Source organism: Haliotis rubra, unplaced genomic scaffold, assembly GCF_003918875.1.
Source record: "Haliotis rubra isolate DU_JTF1 unplaced genomic scaffold, ASM391887v1 Scf421, whole genome shotgun sequence".
NCBI lineage: Eukaryota > Metazoa > Mollusca > Gastropoda > Lepetellida > Haliotidae > Haliotis > Haliotis rubra.
Genome location: NW_025767104.1, coordinates 600,354 through 618,235, shown reverse-complemented (window position 1 = coordinate 618,235; position 17,882 = coordinate 600,354). Strand labels below are relative to the sequence as shown.

At 38.7% G+C, this 17,882-nt stretch overlaps 1 protein-coding gene across 2 annotated transcripts in view; it reads left to right on the top strand.

Annotated features, from left to right (window-relative positions):
* Positions 1-1,494: 1,494 nt before the first annotated feature.
* LOC124288640 (transmembrane protein 117-like) overlaps positions 1,495-17,882 on the top strand; it is a 49,739-nt gene continuing 33,351 nt past the window's right edge. For both annotated transcript variants that reach the window (XM_046725192.1, XM_046725193.1), the window contains exon 1: positions 1,495-1,751. The gene's annotated coding sequence lies outside the window, so the exon portion shown is untranslated. The remainder of the gene's footprint in view (positions 1,752-17,882) is intronic.

The window sequence follows — 17,882 nt, the reverse complement described above, 5'->3', positions numbered from 1 at the left end:
GATCGTTGCTGTATGTAATTGATCCTGCATTCCGTAACTGGCGTTTTAAAAACAGAATAATAGTAAAAGGAAAAGGCAATTGAAATGTTTCGGTTAAATACTTAGATGAACCCCCGTTTGATACTGCCAATATTTTATGGATGAGTTGTCTATACGCTATCTTTACTGTTGATTGTCTTCAGTTTCACGTGATATTAGCAAACTTAGGAAAAGGATTATGGCTTCTGTGTTTACATTTTTTGGAAGTGTTGTCATTTAGCAGCTCTTCGCGATTATTCAAATGACCATTCATCTTCACAATGCACATTTGATGGGGGTTATAACGAGTGGTAGTTACCTCCCTTAGACCGTTAGCCCAGAGCGATAAATTAGCTGGATTAGTTGAGTCGAAGAGGTGATTTTACAGATTGTCCAGACAGGGACTGGCAATTTTACATTTAATAAGGGGCGTGTGGGGATTAGGGTGGGGATACAGAAATACTCCCGTATAACATTATTCCTATGACAGAATTATATATAGTTATTATTTATACTGATCTTACGTGTATTTTATACTCATTAAAGCCATGCATCCCTTCCCTCAAACTAAACCGACTCTGGACATATATATGGTTGAACAGTAGGTCTTATCGTCAAAAGTTCATAAATAAAATGCCTCGTGTTGCTATGAATGTTCTTTTACCACTGCAATAACACAGATTACACACTGTAAAAATAATCAGATTTAACCCTTCATGCACAATTCACTAAGTACATTAGTAGGAAATAGTCGCCCTCTGTTTATAAAGACGATTACACGGCTCAAGTTTTCCATACGCAGTTATTATCGACATAATAACAATATCCGCCTCACAAAAACAAAGACATGTAGGCACATGCTTAAGCCATGCCACGAGACGATTAGCACGACTTTGAAGTCATGTTGAATTGTCATGGGTGTCTTGGAAATGAGAAAGCTGAATTTGCGAAACCTGCGTTAGACTTGGATGAGTCAGGATGACACAATATCACCATCTCCTGCAGAGTTAAACATCGTCAGTAATTTCCATGCGGACTCGAAATGGCAACAGGTAAGGGTCTTTATAAATGCATATCTCAACATTCTTTAATTAAAGATTGTTTCAAATTGTACAGATTGCAATCAGCTTGACAATGTTGCTTATTATATACTGTATTGCCAAAAATATGTAAATCGATATCAGGTGAAGGTTGAGACTCCTTAAGTTCCTAATATTATATTATTGACCTCTCTTGATTGCGTGCAACAGTACATTGTATATGTTTTCGGAATATGGTTCGTTATTGAGTATACATTATTGGTTATGTTAAACTGCAAGGGCTTTTTTACTTTATAACATATCTATGAATTTACTCAAATGAATTATCCAAATGAATTATCCAAGTGAAAAGTACACCTTGTTAAAATGCGCACCTGCTAAATCCGAATTCGGTTCCGAAAACAGTACGCTTTTCTTACAAACCGGGTTAGGCCGATTTGTTTACAGTTTTCGCCAGTGTCAACAGATTTCTAAACCAAGTCATCTTATCGTGTAGGCGGACGGGGCTTAAGCTAGTTATGGCGTTCAGGTACAACACTTCGTGAAATACTGTTTGCTGGTGGTGTTTGTGGGACAATACTCGTGCCAATGACTGGAGAGGGCGAGGTACAGCAGTCGGGCCAGGAGGTGGACGGGGTGAAAACATCGCCGGTTGGTAAATCCGACGTCCACAGCGACACTGCACCGAGTCGGGTATGTCCAACGTGATCGATCAAACATCACATCAGTGTGACGTCCGCCATGTCATTGGTTTACCATGTAGATAGATATCTGAATAGTTGTGTGGTCTGTCTATGTTAACATGTGGGTGTTTACAGGTCAGTGAACACGATCTCAAGAAGAATTCCAGTTGTGTACATCCTCCTCGTTTTGAGCTGTTGGGTTCTGTACGTAGAACTCTAGATCTATGTTTAGCTGAGAGACCCGATAGATCTACTGCATCAACAAGTTTTGGATAATGACAAGTAGTGTATGTTATAACAAATATTCATACTCAGCCTTTCCCACTGGGTTTATGAGTAATAGTTTACCCTATTTTTAGTTGATAATTCAATTTCAGGAAAATTATGGTGAAGTTTGAATATATATTTTAAACCAGATCTATACCACGGAATATGTTTCTTTATATCAAACATTTCTGTAACCATGATTTAATTTTATTTACAGTTTTCACATGCACTAATAACCAAAATATGTCAAACTTTAATCAAATTAGCTTTGGACTTACATCGGCTTTGATTTCATTGCTCTGCATTTTCTCATGAATATTTGAAATATCATCATGTCAAGATTTGGTCATGGATGGCTTAGTAGTCTAAAATGCTGTGATTGGCTGTACAGAATTCCATAATCGGGCAGCCTAGAAGTAGAAATCTCTGGGTTTGAATCCCGGTTTGACTTGATTATGTTTCAACTTTTGTCAGCATCATACAGTGCTTGTGGGTATTATCCAATTTGTAATCATCTAAGACCAACCATACCTTGGACTTTACCCAAAGAAAGCTGACATGCTGTGATGAAATTTGAATTAAACCCAAATCAATGTGTACTGGCTAGCGAACAGTTATTGCCACGTAACAGTTATCGCCAATTCATCAGTATCACGTGTGCACACGCATTTCCTGACAATTACATTTCTGATATATTTTCCACACGGTATTTGACAACAAGAAAGGAAAGTAAAAGAAAATTCTTCATGGTAAGTAACATAAGAGAAAAATTAAAGATGAAGTTATGAACCCTATAAATTTTTTTTAACTTAGTCAGAGACCATATACCGAGTTAGTCGGGGAGATGTCCGATGACCTATATGATAGCAAGTTCAAGTTCACAAGTCAGTAATTGTTTCATTCCCTATCAATCTACTGTAAAAGAAACACTCAAATAGTCCAACAATCAGTTATTCGAGGTTACTGTATGATATAAATTTATGTATTATTTCACGAATGAAATGAAAATTTCTGAATGGCGATAACTGTTACAGTTAGTTGTGAGAAAACATCTCTTTATACTGCCATGATTCCTTTCTGCCGCGTAATATAAAAACATGATCGGCGGCAGTAAACGGGCTGGACACATCGGTGAATAGCTAATTAAGTATCATAATTGATTCTGTTTCATTAATTTAACGAATGACGGAGTACTTTGTAAATACCGCTAAAATATGGCATAACTGTTCCGTAGCCACTATACACTTTAGTCAGAAAGTTTACCAGTGTTTGCCCTAGACATAAAAATTTAGGAGTCATCATGACTCCCTGGTATCATGAGAGGGAGTCATGGACATGTTTTTGAGAATTAACTTCAGTTTGGAACTTTCATCAACACATCAACTGTGATTGTTTAATAATGACAGAAAACAAGGTGAGGCAGGTCAGGTATTTAATCAGCACTGAGCAGTTAACTGGCAAGCATTAAACTAAGCAGTTTTAAACAACAGCAAATTACAGTATGTACTCAAACTTAACCTAAAGTACATTAAGTTTAGATTATCTGAACTAAGTGCCAAGTAGCATTGCATCAACAATGACGCAAGCTTCTAAATTCACTGCATATTTGAGATAATTTGTGCGTCAAATACGCCGGTTTTCTGCATCATGGCAAACACTGTTTATATAAACATTATTATCACTGGGTAATATTGACAGATATTTACTGAATGCATGGTATATACTCATTACTCCCTTATGTTAATGTAGTAAGGTAATTGCATTAAAATATGTTTATAGTGCACATGCTTGTGATGAACACACTTACAACAATTGACGGATATAACAAACTCTCTTTATAAGTTCCTGACACATGCTGTATGTTCCAGTCAATATGCCCATAACGAACAATTGTTGTAAGGAACTAAAATAATTGTCCCTTTGAGCATGTTGAGTGTATTATAACGGTAGTTTAATGTACACAAACACAATACATAGATGGATTTCACTTACACAAACACCATTCGTTAACACACAACCATTTCCTCTGTCTCCTTCAGACAGTTATTGTCCTTTGTGTCACAGTGTTTATTTTTATTTCCATGTAATAATAACAAGTGCATCACTAGGTGAATGCTTATAGTCATAGCGCTGACAGTCAAAGTGTTAATGTTTTTAAAAGTCATATGTAATTATATTAAGCGTTTTCCAGCAACCAGGATGTGTTGTAGCTTCAGTGTTGTAAACAAAGCCAGTGGCTATCACCCTTCAACCAGGAACTGAATAACCCCCATTTGTCTGTACTTTATCAATGTCCACACAACTGTAGGGGGGTAGGTATTATGAGTCAACTTTGTTGAATTATACTGTGTATTAAAGCTTAATTTAAGCAATGATATTTGGAGGTATAGTTTGTGACTCAGTGAAATTATGTAGTGACTCACAATTTATATCAGTAGTATGTAAATTCTGTTCTGATGTGGGGAGGGTTAGCCTGGTGGTTAAAGCGTTTGCTCGTCCGGCTAAAGACACAGGTTTGATTCCCTACATTGGTACAATGTGTGAAGCCCATTTCTGGTGTCCCCACCGTGATATTGCTGGAATATTGGTGGAAGTGGCATAATGTCCTGTAGAGGTGTGACGATACATAAATTTCACGATACAATACATATCGCAATATCTTGGAACGATACTATTCGATTCGATGCATATCACGATGTGCTATCTTTAGACATAGTTATTTTTTTTAAGAAAGTATATTTTTATAGCAAATAACAGTGTAAATTTTGACGTAACTGTCAATTCCTCGTGTAAATTAACAATTTTAGGTCAACGATACATATTACAATATGAAAAAAGTATTGATATATTTATCGTCAGATAAAGTATCTCGATTATCGATATTAGATATATCATCACAGCTCTAATACCAAACTCACTCTGTTCTGATGATCAAGAGAACTTTGAGAGGAAGCAATCCGGCCTCCTGGCCCTAATGCTCCTCCGGTGCACACCATTAGTTGTTTTGTTTTTGTTTGAACAGCTGACAGAGTGAACCCGGTTTAACACAATACAGAATGTGTGTCCAGTACAGACTAATGTATAAAATTGATGCAGAAACAAATATATTACATCCCAAGAAAACACTCAGGAATACCAGTTAACTTATTGTAGTGATTTTATAAGAATTATTAAATCCTACACTACATTACTCTACACTGTTTCATTACTTTACATTTCACAAATATTTTCTGTAAAAATCTAAAAATTAATTATTGTGGGTTCCCAGGACCCTTAGTTTTGTAGGTCAAGGTAAAACCTATAAGGGGGCGCTGGGGTAGCTTAGTGGTTAAAGTGTTCGTTCGTCTTGCTGAAGACCCGGGTTCAATTCCCCACATGGGTACAATGTGTGAAGCCCATTTCTGGTGTCCTCCATTGTGATATTACTGGAATATTGCTAAAAGCGGCGTAAAACTAAACTCACTAAAACCTACAAGGACTGAAAAATGTTGACTTGTCAGGTGTCAGGTGAAATATGTGTCACACCCCCAACATGCCTCCTGGACCTACCAGCACACCTGTACAAGTGTATCATGTATATTCTGATATGCCTTGTCATAGCAACAATTCTACAAGACATGCTCTTTCCATAAAGTACAACCTGACAACATGAACAATAAGCATGACTGGGCTATGAGCAGGATCTAATTGTGAAGTCATGGAGAGTAACTTTACAGTCAGCCACAGTCGGACAGCTAAATCCATCTTAAAGGGACAGTGTCAAAAGTAATGTCAAGAAAATGTAACTTGTCTTTCATCGTTAAAATATTTAGCATATCATGCTAATGTGATTATATTTATAATGGACCGGTGCACTTCTGATTGGACACAGCCTAAGTATGTCATGTTTTCATGGCTTAGGTATGTATATATAGGTCTATGTTTATTTGTTCATTCTCTACTGGCTGCCTTGGTAACTGACCTAGTTTTTAGGATATGAGATATGGAGCTTCACATCCTTGGTAGAACTAGGGTTGATGGCATACCTGGTTGCCTGAGAGGTGTGACAAAGTGAATGCGGATCTGTCGGCAGTGTGTTGTCTCGCCTCCTTGTCAGAAACAAGTGGGAAATATATCTCATGTTCACATTAATGCGGCCTTAAAACGAGATAGCCTTGGTTGCCATAGTAACCATGTCATGTCAGATGGTTAGTTTGCTTTTCATGGCTTATGTGTTCCTGACCAAATCTTTGGACATATTTAGCTTATTTTAACAACGGGAAAACAAGAAAAATGGTAATAACTACTAAGGTGTATGTGATCATCCATAAAGTGTGAGTGAGTACTGTTTTATGCCACTTGTAGCTGGGGCGGATACAGCTTTTTTAGAAAAGGGGGGTGCACACTATTGAGAAAAGGAGGGGTGCACACTTCATTTTCACCCGAGTTTAAATGGTAATTTAACAAACTTTCAGCACAAAAGGGGATCCGTCTATGTGTAGCATTATTCCAACAAAGTCATGTCAGGGACTCCAGAAATGGGCTTCACACACTGTACATGTGGGAATCAAACCCATGTTGTCTGTGTAACAAATGATCACTTAACCACTAGACTACCCAACTCCCCATTAGACATGATAGAACTGTGGAGTGTAGGTGCAGTGGGTGTCCATGCTGGCTATTGTTGACAGTTGCTAGTTTCTTTGGCTTGTAATAGGTGTCTCCTTTCCAAGGGGGCCGTGGGGTAGCCGAATGGTTATGGCATCTGCTCGTCATGGTGAAGACCCGGGTTCAATTCCCCACATGGGTACAATGTGTGAAGCCCATTTCTGGTGTCCCCTGCCGTGATATAGCTGGAATATTGCTATACTCACTAGGGGTGGGTATTGCAGAGAATTTTCATATTGCGATATATTGCGATGCGAAAGCCTGTATTGTGATATGTATTGCAATATATTGCATGAAGTATTTTTAAACAAAAAACTACTTATAATCGAGTTAATTCTTGATTTATAGAGCAAAAACACAACAAAATCACTAGGCTTGATTAATCATGATAAAATAAAGATATTAATAATGTTTGGCACAAATGAAACAAGGACATATCCGAAGATTTCTGAGTGTTACGAAGTTTTCCGAATGCCAGTAAAAATACCGGTTTTCGATCAGCGTATCGCAATACGTATCGTTTTCATGTCTGAACCGGTAAATATCGGTAAACCGGTTATATTGCGCAGCCCTAATACTCACTCACTCACTCCTTTACCAAGTGGCCTTGTTAAGTAGGACTAATCTGTGTTCACGTAGCAGTGAATGGGTACCTGGTGGGATGAAATAGACATTTGTATGCTGAACCTTCTGTTGCCGAGTTTGTTGTATCCTCCCCATGGAGCTGGGAATACAAATATGAAATACTATATTGATCCACTGATTCGTCTCAGCCCCCCCATGAAGATATGAATTAGAAACTAGTCATAACCGATGCATGTTTGTCATAAGAGGCACCTTACAGGGAGGAATGGTCAGATCCATTTGCTTGGTTGATACATGTCATAGTATCCCAGTTGCATTGATCGATGTTTATGATTTCAGTAAGTGGATTTTCTGGTGCACACTTGATTATAATTTATATGGAGACCACCATCGTATGGAATATTGCCGAGTGTGGCTTCAACAGCAAACATATTGTCAAGGGTAACTATTTATGCACATTGAACTTGAGCAGGGATTGAAATATGTCACTGAGGTATTCTTTTATGGTATTTCAAACTAGGGACCTGCTAAATTCTGAGCGTTAAACAGTAGGGTTATAACAAGGACCCTTTACATCTTGTTTCTTGTTGTATAATAGCAGATGTAAATCCAGCTAGGGTCCATGCATGTAGCAAAAGTACTGTAAGTCCCCATGGTCCCTAGTATGATGATCTACTCTCATGTTTTGGCGATCTACAGCCCATTTTTATATCGTGTTGTTCTGTAGAAATGATTACATGCTTGTTTACAATGTTACCATGGTTACACCTGTGATAGTCTAGATATATAACTGTCCTTCATTGACAGATATTTAGATTGTCTTAGTTTATTTGTGATATACAACTCTCATGGTCACGATATGGCTGAAATACTGCTGATGTGACGATAAATTTATCTGACTCACCCACTGTATGAGAGCATGTAAGCTTGATGCAGGTTTTAGAATGTACCACTTTGGTAAGTTCTACAGGTGCTGACATAATTAGGAACACAATTTGGTATAAAAACAGTGCTATACACCTTGAAAGAACTGATGATGATTATGATGATGATGATGATGGTGCTGTGGACTTGCCAAGTGTCTGACTTTAAGTCCAGGGGTGGAAATAACCCATTGCCCGACGTCCGAGTCCAGTGCTTTTTTCTGTCGAGCAAGCCAATTTGTATATCACACTGTACCGGTGTCCAGTTGACTTTCCAATATTAATTATGTTGTTTATTTAAAAAATCAACAAGAAAACAAACGGTATAGTGGAAAAATTATCAGGGCAAGTGTTTTTACATATGCCACCGTACCGGAGTACACTAGCAATTTTAAAGTTATTTCCACCCCTTAAGTCATGTTTTATTTACTTAACTTCCAGTAATTACAGCCAAATGCTGATTCTAATTAAGCAGCTTTACTTAATCATCTGATTTTGTATCACGCTGTTGCCATGGCTACCATGCTGGACAAGATTGATGTCTATCAACTTTCATTACCTAATTGCTAGGGATGACAGTAATGCCTGAAATATAAATCGACATATGATCTTAGAAATATTGTCATGGTTAATGTCTTATGCTAGAGAGTTGAGTTGTAGAGATAGCATTAAAGCTATTATTCCATTTCCAAGTCAACCTTTGGTTTGACTTAGTGCTCCAGGGCACATCAGAGCCACGATGTGCTGACTTGGCACATTGTTGTTGGTTCAGGTAAAATAGCAGTTAAACTTCTCTGCTGTATTGCTGTTTATCCAACTTAAAGGCACTATTTCACACCACACTTTTCTCAATAATACTAACTATCAGCCCTCAGGGAAGATACCATATATTTTATTAAAAACAAATTACGAATTTAGATTACAGTATTAAATTAAAAAGTTTGAATGAATTAATGCAACGTCGCGTCCTCTACTGGCTGAAAATAGAGTTGTGTCCCAGGAGCACTCCTTATTAATTTCCTATAACTCAATTTGTGATTGAAACCAGTTTAGCAAACACTGACAACACCGCATGGGACAGTTTTCAATGTACAGAGCAATTGTTATCATTCCATATATGGCAAGTGCTCTCTGTTTGGAAGCTGTTCACCTCGATGTTTCTATTATCGTTTTCAGGCAAGTCATAAGGGATAATAAGTCTTTTGTTGCATCAATAGAAAGCTAAAGTGAGTATGTATGCCCCAATATGTTTAATATAGGCCCAAATATTGTCGAAAATGTGTGACATTGTGCCTTTAAAACAAAGCAAGCTGTTTCCACAGCATATGTAGCAGATTAATCAGGATTCAAAGCCATGTATCTTTTTTCGCTTTATTTAATTGAAAACAAGTCTCAGTGTTGCACAATACTCTGGAAGATATAACATTCAGGCATATAGGAACGACTGATAAATTAGAATATAAATGAAGTCTTGAAAGATGACTCTATCCATTTATGAGCTATTCAGCTTAAATTCCTAATTGATTACGTTTACCAAACAATACCCACCTTTACCATGTTTATGGATATCGTGCTGCTATTTCATCTATATATGGCACCATTCAAGGTGATGTTTAATAATAAATGGCTGCATGTATGCCCACCTTGACAATTAGGGGTGGAAGGAAGTCCTTTGAGCATTATTTTATGAATCTACCGATGTCAATTTAATATATACATGACAATGAATGCAAGGCAAATGTAGGCAGTATTTTAAACAGCCTGACCTGGGAGACAATGGTTATGTCAAATGGCAATATATTTTGGAGAACAAAATCTGTAAGAGAAAAAAGATTTGTCTGGCACATGGTAGTTTGTCATACAGGCCCTGAAGCAAATATATCCAGTAAGTCTAGAATATGTGGCAAGTCGAGATAACCACAGTTTCAAAAGTCTCTCTAGGACAGCAGGGTAGCCTAGTGGTTAAATAAGACCTGGGTTCAATTCCCCATATGGGTACAATGTGTGAAGCCCATTTTTGGTATTCCCTGCTGGAATATTGCTGAAAGTGGCGTAAAACCATACTCACTCCCTGGGCTCCTTTATGATATTGTATTTTATGATTATAATTAAGGGACTGTTTTTTCTGTGATATATATATTCATTTCACAAACTAGATCTTAGTCTTAGATATGTTTTCTACCCAAGGTGCATTCGACCGCCTCTGTGGTGTAGTGGTTAAAGCGTCCACCCGGAGAGCGGAAGGTCGCAGGTTCAATCCCCGACCTCGTCATATCAAAAGACGTTAAAATATGGTACTTGTTGGTCCCTGCCTGGCGCTTGGCATTAATGGGTACAACAAGGACTGGTCGGCTCGGAGTCAGTATAATGTGTCTGAGTGGGGTATTCATGCTTCACTGCGGCATGGTATCTCAGTGGGCTAGCACTATAAAACCAGCTTCAGTCTGGGCTAGTACAAGCAGCCGCACATACACATACACGCGCATGCACGTCGTCATATGAGTGAAATATTCTCAAGCACGACGTAAAACCCAATTTCACCTCACCTCACCCCAAGGTGCATTCAAACTTCAAAGATTGGACAGGTATCTGATCAGGTAAATGGTGTTGAACTTATGTATTGTTGCAGTGACATGCTTGTATAGTGACAAATCCTATGATAATGGCTTTACCCTTAGTTGTGGGATGTCTGTGCCTGTGTGTTTCATGAAAGATGTAAATGTCTTGCATCTGCATTATTTCTGTGACTTCGGAACACCAAACTAAGATGTTGTGATCATCTTGAATATTTTCTGCTTTTTCACCCCTAATATAAACACATTCAAATGTCATATTGGCCCATTACTAAAAGTGGTATTGATTCTGAGTATTGGTGAAATGCCATTCTTTGTAATCTTTGACTGCCGGACGCTCTGCATAATCAACTGTTATATTTGTCCACCTCTCCATAGAAAAGTCAAGTATATCTGTGATTGTATGTTTTTCGTGTTTTGGCAGTCATGTTAAGAATTCTTGGGAATTCTTAAAGCTACACATGCTAAAACTAAAAGACTTAATGTCCACTGAGTGCAAGTTGATAACATGGTGTTAGATCATCGAGCCCAAAGTCCAGGTTCTATTCCTACTATGTGAATCCTATTGTTTGTCATGGTGTGTATCATCCCAGTCATGGGATGTGTCAGTTGTCTCTCAGAGGCCCAGATAAGCTGCGTATTTGGGTAAAATACGCACAGAAAAGTTCCAATTTCGCATTGAAAAATAATTGTTGCGTACCAATTACGCATTTAAAATGTTAGATACGCACAAAGTTTAAAATATATGTGTACGGAATATATCTATAAAAATCACTTACGTAATGAAAAAGACATCGATTGGTATCAAGTTGTACTGTTAGTATAGGACAAGTGTTGTACTGTCAGTACAGGATGAGTGATTTTTTATGAAATCATTTCCATTATATTTAAGTTGGTTTTGCTTCAGTATGACATAAGGCAGAACATACCTGCTTAGTAAACTTACTCAATGACATATACTTAGGTGAGTAAAATGACTGAAATACCCACATATTTGAAAGCAGTGGGTAACGGAAAATGAAATACCCACTCAACATTCATAATACCCACTCCAAAACAATACAGAGGGTACAAGACTCACATGAGCTAAATCTTATCTGGAGCTCTGGGGCTCCTTTCACGAAGCAACCTTTACTAAGGTTAACCTTAACTCCCATTCTTTATAGTTTAACATAGCACTAAGGTTACCTTAGTGACTTACGATCACCTGAGTGCTTTGTGAAAGGAGGCCCTGGTCTCCTGCCTAGACGAACATACATAGTAAACTGTGGTAATAATGCACTCAGAGGGTGAGTGGGTAAGGTTACATAGGCGGATCCAGAGCGTGCGCACACGTGATGTTAACCCTATAAACGGGGCAAATGCTGTTAACTGCAAAATTAAAATATGAAAGGTTTAAATTGACCATTGCATCCAAACATGGGTGAAAATGGGTTCGAAGGGTTGTGCACCCATCCTGGTGTTCTCATGTTGCAGTGCTAAAAGCGGCGTAACCCCAAACTCAGTCAGTCAAAAGGCTGTATCCGCCCTTGTGTTATACGCTGCTTTACTTGTCAGTATTCTAGCAATACCATGAAAGGTGACATGGGAAATGAGCTTCACACATTGTACCCATGTGAAGATTCAAACCAGGGTCTTAAGCATGACAAGCAAATGATTTAACCACTAGGCTACCCCAGCACCCCATGAACTCAAAGGGCACTTCTTTTTATTAATTTTAACCTTGGTATGCCACACACAGTTCAACCAAGACATACAGCAAGTGGCAAATTTTGTTCAGTCTCGTTTCATTGGGGGAGGGACTGTTGGGAAGGCGAGGGGGCAGTCATCCTTGTAAACAAACTAAAACTGTCACATTGCTGAGGTAACCCTCATGTCTGGTGCTGAAAAGGGATTGTGTGTAGCCTGCTAGAGCTGACAGTGTGATGTGAATGGCATAAGAGTGATTGTTTTATAAACACGGTCTAGTCAAGGGTCAGAGGGACTACTGTTGACCCACAGCACAAAGCAGTCTACCGGGGCAGTGGGCTAACCTATTGGTTAAAGGGTTTGCTGTTCATGTCGAAGACCCGGGTTCGATTCCCCACATGGGTACATTGTGTGAAGCCCATTTCTGGTGTCCCCCGCCGTGATATTGCTGAAATATTGCTAAAAGTGGCGTAAAACCATAGGGGTGGAAATAACCCATTGCCTGATGCCCGAGTCCAGTGTTTTTTCTCTGTCGGGCAAAGCACATGTGCCACTGTACCGAGTACACTAGCAATTTTAAAGTTATTTCCACCCCTGACCATACACGCTCTCACTCATTCACTCACCCACCCACTCTCTCCCACTCACTCACTCACTCACTCACTCACTCATCCACCCACTCACTCATCCACCCACCCACTCACTCACTCACTCACTCACTCACTCACTCACTCACTCACTCACTCACTCACTCACTCACTCACTCACTCACTCACTCACTCACTCACTCACTCACTCACTCACTCACTCACTCACTCAGCAATCTACCAGTACAGTGATCAGCATGGTGGTTCAACAGTGACCCATCCGACTCAGGACGCAGCCAGCAAGAACATTGTTCCAAGCATTGGTGAATTCTCAGGCCTAATATCTAGACTAATACCCCAGTCTCTGAATATATATTATTTTGACAGAAACAAATAATTCCTTTTAAATTGAAAAGGAGCTCCAGCAAGATGGGAGATTTCAGAACCTGAGGAAATATCTAGACTTGCTTCATTTAGGACTTAAGCATTGCAGGGAGGGCTGAACTGAAGGGAAAATAGTGCAGTTCAGGGACTGTGAGACACACTAGCCTAATATCCTGTTGTGTGGTATAGATTTCTCTTGGGAAATCTTTAAATTGTTTGTAATGAGTCTGAAAGTAGCTTTGTACTGGTTATGAATCATTCAGTGAGATATGAACTCTGCTTTGGTAATAGAAAAGCACTAATGGTGCCTGAATATGTTCTGGCCTGGCATTGAATATGATGAAAAGTTGCTGCTAATTCACTGAAAGGTACTGATTGATACAACATGTTCAAGGCGATATAGTTTCTGTCGGGCTTCATCACTCCATAAATAAGCGTGGCATGGATATATGCAGTAATTGGGATATGTTACCTCGTGCACAGTCAAAGGAGTCCACCTTGGCATCAATGCTGCATGATAAGGTACTTCCTGAAAATGATCAGACCATGAACACGTTTGATGTTCAGAACTGGGACATGTTGTGTAGATAGTACAAGGTCTTGTTGGCTATATCACTGTGCTAGTAACAGTGTTCACGAATGGTGTTTCAAAGTAACAGGACATTGCGTCCTGTAAGTTTCAGAGGTCTGTCTGACCCACTGAAAATTCACAGGACCTATAGAATAAAAATTAAACACACATTTCAGATTTAACACTTCTTATAAGTGGCATTGAAATTATTAACAAACGTAAAATTTGTAAACAGCAAACAAGTATGATGTGTCACATACGACAACTTCAGTCAAAGTCATATCTGCCGGATTTGTCAAAGAGTCAGATGCTATTCGTGAACACTGTAGTAATACTGCTTCAAGCCATACAAACAGATTACATGTGATGATCTTGGTTTGAACTGGTCCTTAGCAGCATGTGCTTGTCTCAAAAAGTGTCTGGATTGGGTGGTCAGGTGGTCTGACTTGGTTGATTCATCTCATCCTATCTCAGTTGTATAGATGTCAGTCACTGGATTGTGTGGTCCAGAGTCAATTATATACAGGACACTGTCATGTAGATGACATACACATGCAAGCAAGAATGCACGCAAGCATGCAAGAACGCATAGTCTGTTTGCAGTGAAAAGTACAGAAAAGTACGATGAATTTCACTTTAAACAAAAAGTGAATCAAATAAAGAAAGATTAGCATGCCGATCACTAAACAGGTCACTATGCCAATGTCCATAGTTTCAAATCGCTATTATTGGTTTGTATAACAAAGGGGAATGCACATTAAATGAAACACCGAGAACAAGTAGGGTTGGTCTGAGTTAACGCTCATCACGTACTGCACCTGCATTTGTTTCACTGTTCCATTACTGCACTTACCCCCTTGTAATACAAACAAATAATAGCGATTTGAAACTATGATCGGTTGTTAAACAACTTTTATCCTGAGAAGAATAAAATTCTGAGATTTAAATGTTCAATTGGCAAGGTAAAATTATGAGGAGTCGCAACCTTAATTTCACTTTATTTGATTTTCTGTTTTATTTAAAGTGAAATTCGTCGGTACGTTTTCACTTCAAGCAGTCTAAGCAGAATTGATCGACATCCTGCATTCATGTGCATTGCCTATTTTTATTGTGATATGCTTGGTCAGGTATCAGATTATTTCGTATATACTGTACATACATATATGCATAATACAAATAGAATTCTGCCGGTAGCATTTGGTTTTATCTAAAGTCAGTAGACAGGCAAGTAGACACAGCTGTTAGGATATATATGTGTGTGTTCATGATTAATTCGTTGAATGTCTGCCATAAGGCCATGAAACATGTATAAACATTGACTATTTGACATCTGGAAAATGAGGTCAGCCATATAGGACAGTTTAACCAAGCTACCTGCCAACAATCACAATCATAGAGCCAAGAAAACATATAATTATTTTACTTCTGGACACAAATAATGAAAACAAATTTGCTGTTGGGTATATATCCTAAAATATTAATTACAGTTCCTGAATCATTTGTTGATATTGTGCATATTGCTTCACATCAGTAGACATGAATGTACTCTGTATCTGAGGGGAGATGGGGTAGGCTAGTGGTTAAAGTGTTTGCTTGTCACGCTGAATGCCCAGGTTCAATTCCCAATGTGAATACAATGTGTGAAGCCCATTTCTGGTGTTCCCCACCTTCATATCGCAGGAATATTGCTAAAAACGGCGTAAAACCATACTCATTCCCTCTGTATCTGAGGTAGCCTAGTGGTTAAAGCGTTGGCTCGTCACGCCGAAGACCCGGGTTCGAATCCCCACATGGGTACATTGTGTGAAGCCCATTTCTGGTGTCCCCCGCCGTGATGTTGCTGGAATATTGCTAAAAGCGGGGTAAAATCAAATTCAGTCAGTCAGTCAGTCAGTCTGTATCTGAACTTTGTACTGCCATTCTGCTGACAAGTGGAAATGTTTGCACACTACGATTACATGGGTTCGAATCCTATTTGCGTCGAATATGTTTCCAGGTTTTTCAGCATAATCACTGTGTTTGCGAGTTTCACCAAAGAGGTAAATATAGTTTCTCCAAAAAGGTAAATAGCTGGAATCAATTGCTGAGTGTGGCGTTAAACAACCAACTTATGGATATGGCAGGAAAACCTCATGGCATCTTCCAAAAGCTTCTGGTTCCTCGAAACATTATTTGCATATTTTTGCCGTACACAAAGTGTTCCATAAAAGGGTCTCGTTGATCATTTAGTAGCAGGCCACCTGATTGGTAAGGATGAAACTTCACATGCTTGTCCCTTCCTATGATGAATTTGTTTAGTTGGTTCAAATATGAACGGATCCGTAAAACAAGAAATAAAATTGGTCTGGCCTTATGAATGTTTACCTTGATTTAGCAATTACACTTTTACTGCATGTACTATGCCCCTTTATCTCTAGATCTTAGAAGGAGACCGCCTCTGTGGTGTAGTGGTTAGAGCGTCCGCCCGGAGAGCGGAAGGTCGTGGGTTCGATCGCCAACCGCGTCATACCAAAAGACGTTAAAATGTGGTACTTGTTGGTCCCTGCCTGGTGCTCGGCATTAATGGGTACAAGAAGGACTGGTCAGCTCGGAGTCAGTATAATGTGTCTGAGTGGGGTATTCATGCTTCACTGCGACATGGTATCTCAGTGGGCTAGCACTATAAAACCAGCTTAAGTCTAGGCTAGTTCAAGCAGCCACACATACACATACACACGCATGCACGTCGTCATATGAGCGAATTATTCTGAAGTACAACGTAAAACCCAATTTCACCTCACCTCACACAGATGTTACTTTCCACTGTATGTGAAACTGGTATGTATGGAATACTAAATCTCAACAAGCTTTCAACAACTATGTCCCCTTTTCAGATTTGGAGGGTTGTATTTTTTTGCGTTTTGGCAATATTAGGCCATACCAATTTTATTTTTGTTTACAGATATTTGTCCTCAGAAAACCTAAAGGCAGGAGGGAAGAAAAATAAAAATAAAAATCACCATTCAAAGTAATATTCCTTTTAAATACTAAAATTATTTTACTTTTGGCAATTTATGAAGTGTATATGGGGCAAAAAACAATCTAAAAACATTTTCTTGCACATTTACGTTTTTCGCCAATAAAAATATTAACATTTTATTTTTTGAGCGGGGAAAATTAATTATTATTTTTTTTCTTATTCTTGAAAAAATATGACCGGCGGATCCGTAACACAAGAAATAAAATCGGTCTGGCCTTATGAATGTTTACCTTGATTTAGCAATTACGCTTTTACTGCATGTACTATGCCCCTTTATCTCTAGATCTTAGAAGGAATTCTGAGACGGTCATTTTGGTTGCATGTTCCTTATAAGTATGGCTCGTCTTTTAAAAAAATATTGTGCTTAATTGTCTGGCTGTAATGTTTTTTTGTTAAGATGTTTTAGATATCAGATTTCACAGATTTTTTGTGATCTTTTCTTTAAAAAATGATAGTAGTAGATAAAGGAACAATGTTGGAATTAGTTACATGTTTTAACAGTGCTTAAGCTTGTGTTCTAAATGTTAAGTCCCGGGCTTTAACCTCTTCTCCCATTAATGGCCCAGACTGGAAGTGTTTAGACCGCAAACAACTTTACAATATTGGGCACCATGACAGCAAATCAATTTAGCTGCATGAATATTGACCATATCGCCTATATGACAGAGACATTGTTGCTTCTCTCCATTGAATATTCTGCAGTGACTCCTGTTATGATGGTTGTCTGGCTGGTGTGTATTGACCATGTTGACACACAGTCTGATATGAGACTCTGATATGTTACACACTGGAGGAGTGGTGGGGGGTTGAGTTGGCAGAGAGGAGGAATGTTGATGTGGTTGGCAGAGGGGAGGAATGTTGCTGGTGTTGGCAGCGGGGAGGAATGTTTCTGTGGT